Source organism: Mauremys reevesii, linkage group 12, assembly GCF_016161935.1.
Source record: "Mauremys reevesii isolate NIE-2019 linkage group 12, ASM1616193v1, whole genome shotgun sequence".
Lineage (NCBI taxonomy): Eukaryota > Metazoa > Chordata > Testudines > Geoemydidae > Mauremys > Mauremys reevesii.
This window is the reverse complement of record NC_052634.1, coordinates 21,007,689-21,020,852: the sequence shown is the minus strand read 5'-3', so window position 1 is coordinate 21,020,852 and position 13,164 is coordinate 21,007,689. Positions and strand designations below refer to the sequence as shown.

General features: G+C 47.9%; 1 protein-coding gene across 1 annotated transcript in view; it reads left to right on the top strand.

Annotated features, from left to right (window-relative positions):
• Nucleotides 1–13,164, top strand: part of LOC120375921 (zinc finger protein 850-like) — a gene marked incomplete at both ends in the record, with an annotated part of 362,646 nt that overhangs the window by 96,249 nt on the left and 253,233 nt on the right. The gene's annotated exons all lie outside the window — the stretch shown is intronic.

The window sequence follows — 13,164 nt, the reverse complement described above, 5'->3', positions numbered from 1 at the left end:
TAGCTTCTGAAGCTGTTTGTAAGTAGAGCTCTTGTAAAAATCCCTCATCATATGCCCCAGAGCTGCACTGGGAGGAGAACTGTCCGTGAGAATATCTGTCTCTGCTGAGCTCATGCCATTTGAATTTATTGACTGTGCAGCAAGATAAGATGCATCGTGGCAATAGGAAACAATGGCCTTGGTGTGTGTGTGTGTGTATATCTGTGTGAGTGTTCGTTGCTGGAAGACGCCCAGATTACTCTGTGAAGCGATTGCTAATGATCAGGAGTAGTCTAACGCAAGCCCAGTAATTAGTGGATCTTTAGGAGATCCGACCCACGGTGGGCTGACTCAGCCTGGCATCGTCCGGCGAGGAAGCTGCCTGGGTCTAGGAATGTGTGAACCCATCTTCCCTCCCCCCCCTTCCTTTCCGTGTGGGCTACTGACAGTCTGATCATCTCATTGAATGCAATTAGAGTATACGGCGCTGTGTCTCCCAGACACTAGCCGGCGCTCTTTGCTGAAAGGGGATGTAGGAAAGTCAGTCATCCTCGTTAGTCTCCCCTGTGTGAATGTTCTGTAGGGAGAGATTCTTAGTTTATGAGCCGCTAGTGCGGACAGGGTACCCTCTTTGTGTGTGCATGTGGAAAGTGGGTAAAGGGACAGTCTAAAAATTCTACCTCACCCCCTAAGGGTACCCCAGCATAGTACATGTACGTACATTATGGTCCTAAAACCTGCAGGTATTTAGAGAATTGGAATCTTCACATGTGTGAAAATCCATCTAAACAGTGCCCATCAGAAGGTATCTTCAATCTAGATAAGATCATATATCTCAGAGGAGCTTTTAATCACAAAGGAAAGCCTCTGACACAGTGTGAGCAATTTGTCTAGGAACGGGTTAATTTGAAACTCGGCTAACCCCAGAGATAAAGAGAGAGAGCTGCTCTGCGTACAAGGTCAAGGAGCCTGCACAAACTATGCTAAGTAAAATTGCTTTCAGCCCCAGCTGGTTGTGGAAAATAAAGAGAGGCAAACAAAAAGCAGTATAAGTTACAAAACTGAGATTGCATTTGCAAAGCTTGACGGTTCAGTGAGATCCAACAGTTTTTGCAACCCTGAAGCCGGACAGGCAGCTGACCTGAACTGGAATCTCTGAAAGAGATGCCGCAGGAGATTCCAGGGTGTAAAAGAACAGCCATCCCAAGAGTGGAAGCATGTTGGAAATGCTGGACAAGCTGTATACAGGATAATCTCCCGTCCACCTATTTCCCTTCTCTGAACATTATACACAGACATGCCAGTCTGGATATGTGTAAGTATTAAAGTGGCTTAAGGCTTGGAGCATTCATATTTTTCCTGAGTGATGTGGGAGTGTTCCCAATACTCTCCATTGTTATTATTTTTAATGAAGCTTTAAAATTTGGATATATGGTGTGATTTCTCTATCTCCCCCCCCCCGTCCTGCAATGTCAGTTTGATCACCTGACATAAGGGATAATTGGTAACAGAAATTTGTCACAGTTTGGTGAGCAATAGAGAATTGGGGAGCCCTGTAGAATTTACACCATCTGTTTTACCCTTGTTGTTTTATGTTTGCTGTGTTTGGTATTGTTTGGTATTATATGATAAGGATTGTATGGTTAAAGGTGAGCCCTAATAGAATAAGGAGACACTATCTGGTTTTGGTGCACTATCTAGTTTTAGCTCTGTTCTGTTTAACCGGTTACTGTTGGTTTTTCTGCTCTGTTTATTTGGGCGTTGGGGGTGTGGGCGGAACTGAACTTCTCGTTCGTAATTCCTCAGGGTGGAAGCCATGTGTGCGATGAAGCTCTGAGGTTGTATTGAGATCCTTCTGTCCCCCCACCCGTAACGGGCAATGTAATAGAAGTGGAAAAATCTGGCTTAGACTGTAATTTTCTCTGCTCTCTGTGTAATTTTCTTTTCTGTTTAAGTGTCAGCAGACAAATGAGTGGGTCTCTGGGTAGACCCCCAAAGGAGTTTGGATTGTGTGTTAAGTAAATGGCCTTTACCCAATGGCCGTGTATTTTTGCCAGGTGGCAAGCCTTACTAGGGAGAACTTGAGTAGTTTTGGGAGTAAAATGTTTTAGGGAAAAGACCAGAAGGGTGGGGGCTAGCTGTGAAGCCCACCCTCCTAGCTAAACTGGTAGTGGAATAAGTTTGTGTCCAGAATAGGGGTGATTCAGCGAGAAAAGCAGGATCGGGCCCAGGCAGGCAGGCAACAGAGAGATGGGAAAACAGGTTGGAAACTTTTGAGGGTGTAGTGAAAAGGAGTAAGTGAGTATAAGCATGGAAATTTCAAATACTCAGGAGGATATTTGAAATGGTGATTTGAATTGGTAAGTGGCTGCTGAAGGAAAAAGCAAGTGATTTAAGGGAAGAGCATGTGATTTTTAAGGGAAAGTGAAAAGTTAACTCTTTAGTTGCTGGAGGGAACAGCAGTTGTACTTTGTAAAAATGCTAAAGAAAAAAAGTTTTTGGTGTCTTTGAAATGTTTGTAAATAAATTCAGGCAAAGAAAATATGGGGTAATTCTCCTGAATTAACAAGAGTATTCGTATATTTTAAGTAATGATTGACTGCCCAGAAGGGGTAGACTTTTGCTTTGTCTTTCAGATAATCAAAGAAAACTAATGCCAGCTGAACAGCATTCAACATATCATGCATTTACTGACAGAGTAACAATTATGTTTTGTGTTCTGTGTTCTGTCTTGTGGTGTCTGTCTCAAGTGGCCAGAATTGTTGTTTAATATTTTTATGGGATGGTCTAATTTAAAATCAAGTGGCAGTGTTAAATTGAAATGCAGATACTTGTTTTGTTTAATTTAGAAAACAAAGTGTTTGGAAATATCAGAAAAATGTGATATACTAAAGTCTAATACATTTTCCTAAGTAAGAGAAAGAAACTTTATTAGCCAAATCTTTTAATTAAGAATTGTTATTAAAATTTTCATACTAACAGTCTTTAAAATTAAGGACATGGAAAGTTAACCCACTCCCCATATTGTACATGGGATCCTTCTGGCTACCTCAGACTTCTAGCCAGAGGGCTGGGGATGGTGGAAAGCTATTGGACTAGAGGTTGTATTAAGTGAACTCATCAAAGTGGGTGTGCTTGTCCTGGCCTGTTGTTCTAAAGCTCTGTAATAAGGTTATTTTAGTAAAAGGGTATATGTGGCATACATTAAATAAGACTAATGTACTGTGTATGTATTTATTGTTAACAAAAGGTGTATAAGTAAAAGTTTCCTTTATAGGTTAAAGAAAAAAAATGGAAAAAGGAAAAAGAATGAGTTAACATGCTAAAAATGAACTGGCCAAGATTTGTGCTGAGACAAACTTAAAGTGGCCAGATGCCCTTCCTTTGGCACTAATAAGTATAAGAACCATTACTTGGCTAAAAACCAGAAAAGGGGGGACTTAAATTTGCCCATGCAACTATAAAATTTGTAAAATCTGCAAAGACACTAATGCAATGTGTTAGGTTTTTTTTTCACAGGTGAAGAAGAAACAACCCAAAGATCCTAGCAGCCCTACCACTCCTAGGAACCAGAAGACTGGGTCTACATAAAGATCCATCAACGAAAGACTGCCTTGGCTCCATGCTGGAAAGGCCCTTTCCCAGTCCTGCTGTCTACCAACACTGCTGTGAAGTGCCAAAGACTGACTGCTTGGACCCAGGATTCTCACTGCAAAAGACCCCTCCACATCAGAAGAATTTTCCTATTGATGATTAGCCTATTCTTTCTTCTAGTTCTACTGTGCTTCTGGACAGCTTCTGGACAACCTCTCCCTTGTCCACTGACAGACCAACTGTGCCTTTAGACTTTTCTAGAAAAAGCAAAGCTATTACAGGGTGATATGTGCTGGAAACCTCTCCCCTGTAGGATGCTAAACCACAATTGTTTTGGGAAAGAAGAAGAAACACTCACTCCACTGACATTGCCAAAGTCCAGGAATTCCTGACTAAAAGGACATTGAGAACTGACCCTGGTGAAGAAACAAAGAATTGTACACTGGCAAGGAAGAAATTTATGGGACCCATGATTGGGAATGTGGTATTAATTGACTTTTGGGGTTTAATCTACAGGCTGTGCCCTGTGTTTTGGATAAATCCTTCAGTATGTATTGCCCTCCTAATTGGATTTTAAATGACATTGCCCTTATCAAGTTTTCAAATCACTTCTACATACCCAGATTGCTCACAAGGGGATGCCATTAGATTAGCACAACAGAAGGCCTGGGTTATTTCCTCTGGAAAGAAAGAGAATTGAGCAGATCCCTGTGGGCTAGAGCCAATATCTAAAAGCAAAGAACATGATCAGAAATTGGGCCAACTAGAAAAGGCTACTAGCCTTATTTTTGAAACTCAGCTATTTTAAGTACAGGCTGGAGTTACATGTCATTTCAGCCCTTAGTTCTATGACCCAGAAGTTACTGACAGAGATGGTATTGAATATCACTGAGGCTGGGAAGGTATTGCAGTGGGATCTAGACCAGACTTGGCCCACTGCCCTTACAGATGCATCAGGAGTACCATCTGATCTGTGGTCATGAAGACATACTTGGACACTTTCTGGATGGAAGTGGGGACATTCACAGTGCTCCTTCCAAGCACATGGACCGGTTAGGGTGGGTGTGGGCTCCCACATACCGAATCCTGCTGGGTCCATGGGGAGCATGCATATGGGACTGAATTATTCACCAAGACATCTGGGAAATTAAACCACTTGGTATACCTACCTGATTTATAGTCAGTGTCCCAATCCCTTAGTTGTTAAATGAACATTCCACTCTTTTGTCCATGCATTCATTCCTGGGTTGGGGGTAATTAAGCTCAAAAAAGCAGTTGTACATATATCTGTAAAGCTTCATTGTTTTTTGTTTTTAAAGTTTGAGAAAACTCGCCAAAAGTTTGTTGAGTATTCTCAAAGGGGGGATTGTTGGTGCCACTAGGCCTGAGTAAACCAAAGTTGTGACTTTGGGCCTGAAGTGAACCAAAGTTCTTACATGCTGTGAACTTTAACCAGCCTAAGATGCTAACAGACTGCAAGCAAAATGTGTAGCTGTCAGCAATCTCCGCTTGCAAATGTAGGAGTTTGAAACAGCAGAAGCGGCGGGGAGGAGGGGGAGAGGGGGAAGGAAAATCTGTATGCGTTTGTTCTGTGAAGGCCAAAAGATAAGCCTGTGGATGAGAACTTTTCTAACACGCTGAAATGTAATGCCTAATGTAGCTGTTGCTGGGAAGGGAGGGGTGAGGGGTGAGGGGGAAAACCGAACAAAAGGCTCACACAAACAAGGGGGGTATAAATGTTGGGACCCCACCTGTGAGCGGGCGTGCAGGATTTGAGAAGGCTGTTCTCCCTGGCACCTTTCTTTGTGCACAAATAAACCTGGTTTTGCTTCTCCACCCTGGTGTGATAATTAGTGCGACGCACACCGGGCAACGAATCCCGCTGTTGCTCCGCCTTGGGCTCTTTGAGCCGGCAACAAGAGGGAAGGTCCTCTCATGGGTAAATAACTGATTACAAGGTAGGAATAAATGATCAGTTTTCAAAATGCAGAGAGGTCAATAGTGGTGCCCCCCAGGGGGTCTGGGACAAGTACTATTCAACATATTCATAAATGATCTGGAAAAAGGGGTAAACAGCGAGGTGGCTAAATTTGCAGATGATCCAAAACTTCTCAGGAAAGTTAAGTCCAAAGCAGCCTGCGAAGAGTTACTAAAAGAGCTCACAAAACTGGGTGAAAGGGCAACAAAATGACAGATTTGTTGATAAATGCAAAGTGATGCACATTGGAAAACATAATCCCAACTATACATATAAAATGACGAGGCCAAAAATAGTTGTTGCCACTCAAGTGAGGGATTTTGGAGTCACTGCGGATAGTTCTCTGAAAACATCCACTCAGTGTGCAACGACGGGCAAAAAAGCAAAGAGAATCTTGGGAATCATTAAGAAAGGGATAGAGAATAAGACAGAAAATATCATATTGCTTATGGCCCCCCACATGCATTGGCCTCCCCTCAGGCAGGGGACTTAGAGGCCCTTCTGCCAGTTGGTGTTGGCAGCAGCAAGGGCTGGGTTCAATGTCTAGGGGAGGAGAGCAGCAGAGAGGGAGGAGGAGAGAGAGTCCCAAGAGCAGAGTGCAAACCAACCAGCTGAGGGTCTCACAGGACTCCTGAAATAACAGTAGCTCCAGGTCCCATCAGGGCCGCCCAGATGGTGGAGTAAGTGGGGCAATTTGCCCTGGTCCCCGCAGGGGCCCCCACAAGAGTTTTTTTGGGCTCCTGGAGCGGGGTCCTTCACTAACTCTGGGAGCTCTGGAAAACTCTCGTGGGGTCCGGGCCTCCGGAGATTCTTCCACTCTGGGTCTTCAGCGGCAATTCGGCGGCGGGGGGTCCTTCATGAATGAAAAGTGACTCCATTGAAGTGTTGAAGTGCCTTAATGGAGAGAAAAGATTGGGTATGAAAGGGCTCTTTAATCTCGCAGAGAAAGGCATAACAAGACCCAATAGCTGGAAGGTGAAAAGAGACAAATTCATATTACAACTAAGGCACAAATATTCAACAGCGAGGATGATTCACCACAGGAACAAGCTACCAAGGAAAGTGGTGGATTCTTCATCTCTTGATGTCATTTAATGAAGACTAGCTGCCTTTCTGGAATGTGTTTGCCCCAAAAGTAGCTATTGTGTCATACAGGAGGCCTGTGATATGCAGGGGGTCAGATTAGATGCTCTAATGGTCTCTTCTGGCCATAAAGTCGACTAATTTCTGAAAAACTGAGTGTAGCATTGGGAGCAGCGTCTGATGTTTTCCTGTCTAGCCGGCTTGCTGCCTAGAACGAACGCTCCTTGAGTGGGGTGATCCACAGGGAGTAGCTCAAACCTCCAAAGTGCCTGGCCAGGGGCAGGACATTAGCACAGCAAGGGAGGGGTGTGGCAGTGACATCACAAAGGCCTTTTGCAGGCCCTCAGACTATTGGTCAAAGGTGGTGGGGAGTTGGTGACCTCACAGAGAGATGCTGACATGAGCCAGGCAGGACAGGGACGAGGGGCCAGGGAAATCTCAAAGACCCCTGTGGCTTTGCTTCAGCAAGTCTCCTTCTCCAGGTCTCTCTTTGAGGACTGAGAGAGTATTCGGGTTCACGGACGTGAGCGCCAGGAGGAACCTCTTTCGAGTTTTCTCCTTCCCTTTTAGTGATTTTACTAGAAAACAGCCGTCCCTGTTTAGAAGGTAAGAGCCTCCTCGAGGGAAGGGGTGTCATGGGGGTGTCACAGTTCAGATGCCGGTGCCCCCCCCAACATGTAAGGAAGTTCCCACCACCCTGTTCTGTGTTCGCAGGGCGGGAGAGAGCAGCATCCACGGCAGTGATTTGCTCCTGGCTGCCGGAGCAGAGCAGCAGGCTCAGCTGTCAGAACTTCCCAGAGCAATGAAAGCGGAGGGGCCCATGGCTCTGTAGCAGGAATTCAGGGCAGGCGAGTTCACGGCGGGCATTGTGGGATATTGGAGGAGGCCAGTTATGGTGATATAATGAACAGCAGCATCTACAGTGACACTCTGTCACTTTAAGTTTGCTGCAAAAAGCTCTAGACCTCTCATCGAAGTTGTTTTATTTTGTCAGTAAAACAGGGCAGTTTTGTCGCCAGACATGGCATTGCAGTGTGTGCACCAGCCACAACCTACCGACCGAGAGAGCGTTGTGTGTTTTTCACACACCTGAGCAATATAATTCTGCCGAAACAACTTTGTAGTGCAGACCTGGCCAAAGATTCACTCACACACAACTTGCAAGGAAAACCTCACCTGCTCCTCTGCTTTGCAGAATCCAAACACAAGCAAAGCTTGTCAGGCCCCGGTAGAGATGGCAGGGAGTCAGGTGTGGGCAGGGCCGGCTCTGGCTTTTTTGCCACCCCAAGCAAAAAAAAATGGGGTGGGGCCACCGGAGCAACAAAACAGGGGGGGGAAACGGCACGGCTCGAGCGGCAAAGTGGGGGGGACATGGCACAGCTGGAGCGACAAAGCGGGGGGGTCATGGTGCGGCTGGAGTGGCAAAGTGGGGGGGCAACACAAAAATGGCAGGGCTGGAGCAGCAAAGCACGGGGCGGGGAGGAAAACAACGGCGCGGCCGGCAAAGCAGGGTAAAAACAAAACAAAAAACCCCACAGGGCGGCCGGAGCCAGTGGACTCCCTGTGCTGCAGAGTGCGCGCCCGGTCTAGTGGGGGGGAAGGGGAGGGAGCGGGGGCAGAGAGAAGAGGGGCGGCCAGCGCTTCAGCGGGGCACTCACCACGCGGCCCCGACCGCTGCGCCGCCTGGCACCCTCACTCCTTCTCTAGACTAACCAGTCCTAATATACTGTAACATGGTTATATTCCACCACCTTCACTGGTTTACACCCAACAAAATTAATTATACAGCAGACAGAAACAATCACAGACCCAGACAGAGACCATGCAAATAAACATACAAAACAATACAGAAGGGAGGATTTCACAACTACATCTATACAGACATAAGGGTTTTCCAGCTGTGTCTATTGATAAGTGAGTTCTTGCCAGACAGGATGCTACCAAACTAAGTTTCCCTTTCTCTGGAGGTGATAGGAATATCAGGACAGGATTGTATTCCTAACAGACCAATCGCACCTTATTTCAGTGTGACTAGTTGGGAATGTGAGGATGTGACCATACACTTCCCACTTTATGGCTGCCTTTGCTGCTTAGCCGAAGAACCAGGCCTCAGACTGTCACAGTAAGAGAAGGCCATTACACAGACAGACAGTGATTTTTTATTCTTTCTTTTATATCTTTATAACTAGCTAAGTGATAAAAATACACCTAAATTCTTAAAGTACAGGCCTAAATCTCTGTATCCTAACAGTCAGACAGCCTCTGGGTAAGGGGGTGGGGACTCAGATCTTTCCACTGGCCAATTCCACCAGGGTCATGTATAACCCAGGGAAGTTCCCCACAATAGCCAGACCAGATGCCCCCTTTACACTTGTGCTCTGTTGTCATTGCTTCTCTCTCTCCCTTCCCCCCATCTCTGCTGCTCCCCCTCTGGGCTTTCTCAGCACCTGGCCCCACAGCGCTTCCTGGCAGCCAGAGACTGCGCTATCTGCACCTGCTCCTGCGGATGTGGCCTCTCTCCTGATTGCTAAGGAAAGGAACCTTTCCAGGAAATTGCCGCAGCTTCTGGGAATCCCTGTGTGGCTGTGAACAGAGTTTGGCTCCTGGCACACAAGGCAACTTAAAAGCTGAGCACCCAGACAGGGGCTTGAACCATGGACCCTCAGATTAAGAGCCTGACGCTCAACCAACTGAGCTACCTCGGCTTGTTAGGAAACATCTTCACCATTCACCACAAGAGTGATTATCCCAGTGTGCAGGCAAGAGTGAGCAGGCAGGCAAAAGAGAGGCAAAAAAATCCCAGGAACCCCTCCTCTTTTTCTCCACAGCCACTGCCTGTCAGCAGGATTCCTCCTCCTCCTCAGGGAGACTAAATCTCTGTGCCTAGACAGCCGGTCCATCCGCTGCACCTCAATCCCCCATGCCCGAGCCTCCCTGCCAAAGTCCTGCACCTGGCCCCATACAATTAAGTCTCACTTGTCGCTGGGAACTTAACTTCTTGTGCCCAGAGCGTCTCGGCCCCCTCAGCAGATGACCTGAGAAACACAGTGTCCGGCTTTCCCAAAGAAGTGTTTAGACCCCCTCATCACGTGGCCTAAAGGATAAGGCATCTCCCTGTGGATTGGATGATTCAGGATTTGAGTCCCCTCATGGTTGTGCTCACTTTGTGCTGCAAGTCCTGCTTTCTTCACAGCTGGAACCTCTTCTTGGTCACTCAGGCCAATGCTCTGGCTTCAGCTAGAGCCCAGGGAAGGGGTTGGGTGTCACAAAGGCTGGGACCTGAGCCCCAGGTGCTTCTAGTCTCGCCTTTGCCATTCCTGACTTGCCAAAGAAAATGGGCGGCTCCACTTCCAAAGTCAGCACCATGAGTGGGAACGGTAAGAGGACCCACGGGGGGTCTGGCCCTGCTTTCCTACCCTCTTCTGATGTTGGCCACAGAGCATCAGCAGCCGCCCTGCATGCTGGCCTGTGGGTGGCCTTCAGTGGGGTTCAGCACAGCAGGGAGCAGGCTGGCCCTGTGGCTGTCTGCTGGCCACACACAGGCATGGTCCTCTCCTCCTCTTGCCCTGACCTCCGCTGCTTTTAAGCCTTCCCTTGGAGCTGTCAGCACCAGCCACCTCTGCTCTACGTGCCCAGAGGAGGAGAGGTGCTGGGCTCCAGCCTGCCCAGCCCTGCTTCCTTCAAGCACAGTGGCAAGTGCCAGACTTGTGGGCATCAGGTGAAGCCATGAGAATCCCAACCCTCAGGTGTCAGTTCTAGAGCCCTGACCCATCCAGCAGGAGGGGGAAAAAAAATGGCTCTTGCAGAGCTGGAGACAGGGAAGCGGAGTACTGTGAGCTCCAGGGCTTTACCAGAAGGTCCCACTGAGATTTGAACTCAGATTGCAGGATTCAGAGTCTTGAGTGCTGCCCGTTACACCATGGGACCAGCTCATGCTCCCTTCTCTGGCCATCAGTGACCCTCATGGCGCCTGCTCGAGTAAGGGACTGTTGGCCCCTTACTAAAACTTAGTGGGGGCTTGGTTGGCTAGTTCCCAGTCCCAATAGAAGGGGGAACGGCCAATGGGAAATCAGGCCCCTGAGACTGACAGTCCCCAGGGGCAATGGGGAGAGGCCAAAGCTCCAAGTTAGCCGCACTGACAGGCCAGGCAGTGTAATGAGGGAGTCACCAGGCCAGGGGGTCCCATCCTCCATGGGAGCTGGAACTGCCTGGGCCAGAGTGGGGCAGAGCTAAGGAGAGAGCAGGAGCCCGAGAAGAGCCGGGGAGCAGAGCTGCACAGGTGTAGTGCCAGAAACTTCTCCCTGTAGGACTTTGCTACCTGCAGCAGTTACTGAGACCTGAGGTTGTTCTTATTTGCTGACTTGTCTTAATTGGCTAAAACTTGAGAGTGGTGGGGGATGGAAGCATAAAGGCTTCGTCCTCCAACTGACCCTGCCTGGTGTCCATCTGTATCTATTACCTCTTAATACCGGAATGTAAAAAATAGAGTGAGGTCATTTAAACATCATTTATTTTGCAGCTTCATTCACTGTGCTAACAATGTAGCATCCTGACACCGATACTTCTGCCCACGTGCCCTGTGGGTTGGATTCATTTTAGTGGGACGCGGGACATGTGGAGGATAATTTAAACTCTTAATTTCCTTATGGTTTCCCTGCAATATACTTCTGTGCTGGTGCAATTTCTGACCATTGCAGGTCTATTGTATTTATTACAATAGCACAAGTACGTCACACAAGTGACATAGTCTAGGGGCTTGGCTACACTTGCAAGTTAGAGTGCATTAAAGCAGCCCCGGGTGCCCTAACTCCTGAGGTGTCCACACTGGCAAGGCACCTGGAGCACCTGGGCTCTGTAGGTGGAGCGCTCCTGGTAATCCATCTCCATGAGAAGCATAAAGCTTGCTGAGCCCTGCTGAAATACCCGGGCATCAGTGTGGACGACGTGTTGCATCACTGCACTATGTTTGGCATCAGGAAATGTCCCATAATCCCCTGAAGTCAAGTGCCCACTCTGGTCATTGTTTTGAAATCGGCTGCAGGCATGCGGATATCCCCTTTCAAAGCTCCGTTTCTGACAGCGGCTGCTTATCTGCTCCGGGACAAAGCAACCATTAGTGTGGAATGCTGCTGTTGTGAGTGTGTGTGAGAGAGGGGGGTCTGCTGCTGTCCGAACACACAAGACAGCATGCTGACACACTCTCAGCCCCCCAAACACACCGTCGCTCCCCCCACGTACACACAACACACTCCCTGTCACACTCCAACCCCGTCCCCCATTTGAAAAGCACGTTGCAGCCACTTGCACACTGGGAGAGTTACCACAATGCACTGCTCTCTGTGGCATTGCCAGAGCTGCTAATGTGGCCACTCCAGTGCGCTTGCAGCTGTCAGTGTGAACACACGGCAGCGGTTTCCCTGCTGTGGTTTCACTCCCAGTGCTCTACATCTGCAAGTGTAGCCAAGCCCTAAATTTGCCAGACGAACCAAACTCAGTAACTGCCCTCCACCACCATGTGCAGTGAGTAGGGGCATGGTGAAGCACACACCACACTTGCTGGCTCAGCCTTGTGCATGGTGGGGTGGCCACCTCCCCATTGATGAGACCTGGTCCCACCATCTCCGTGGAGCTCCAGTCTGCCCTGCTGCCATCCCTGTCTGTGTTGTCTTCTCTAGCAGTTGACTGGAAGGTGAGCACTGGCCGCATGCCATGTAGCTGTGTTGTCTCCAAGGGCGAAAGCAGGAGGAATGGTGCCTTCATAGCCCACCCAATATTCCATAACATAGTTAAGGAAAATATTTCTCAATGAACTCTCAGTAAAAGATCAGAAGCAGCCAGTGTCCACATCAGTCTACGAGCATTGGTATTTTCTTGAAATTTGTCAGACCAACCTAACTAACACCTAACACACATTTGAAGTTCTTTTCACACTGTTGCTCATTCTCAGGTTCTGCTTTATCTCCAGACAGATCCAGTCTCTTTCAGAACAGCCTTGCTCTTTCTGTCTCTTTCGCTCATGGATGTTTTGGAGTAAACACTCCCCTTCCCTCTATTCTCAGACAAACACTAGTATTAACTGTTTGCTGCTGATGGGTTTAGAAAGCATTTCTTAAGTGGAAGATGCCATTTCTGGGGGATTGCTCCCAAGATCCAGTACTTTGGGTTCAAACGTCTCCCAGCTTCCTTGGTGAAAATAACACCAAGGCTTCTTTGCAATCTACAAGAAGAAAGGAGTTTTTCACCTCAGATGGGACTTGAACCCACAATCTCTGGTTTAGGAAGCCAACGCCTTATCCATTAGGCCACTGGGGCCCTGAAGAGAAACAAAAACAGGGATGGAAATTCCCTCTCATGATTTCACATTCCTCATTCATTCAGAAGCCAAATACCCCATTTAATGGCCTTACAGAAACATCTGCACCCCCTGGCAGCGAGGCTACTGGGCAGGTCCCTGACAGAGCTGAGCACCACCTTTCTGCCAGCCATCGTTAGAGAAGAACCCCACCCTAGAGTCACCGCTCCCTCCTTCA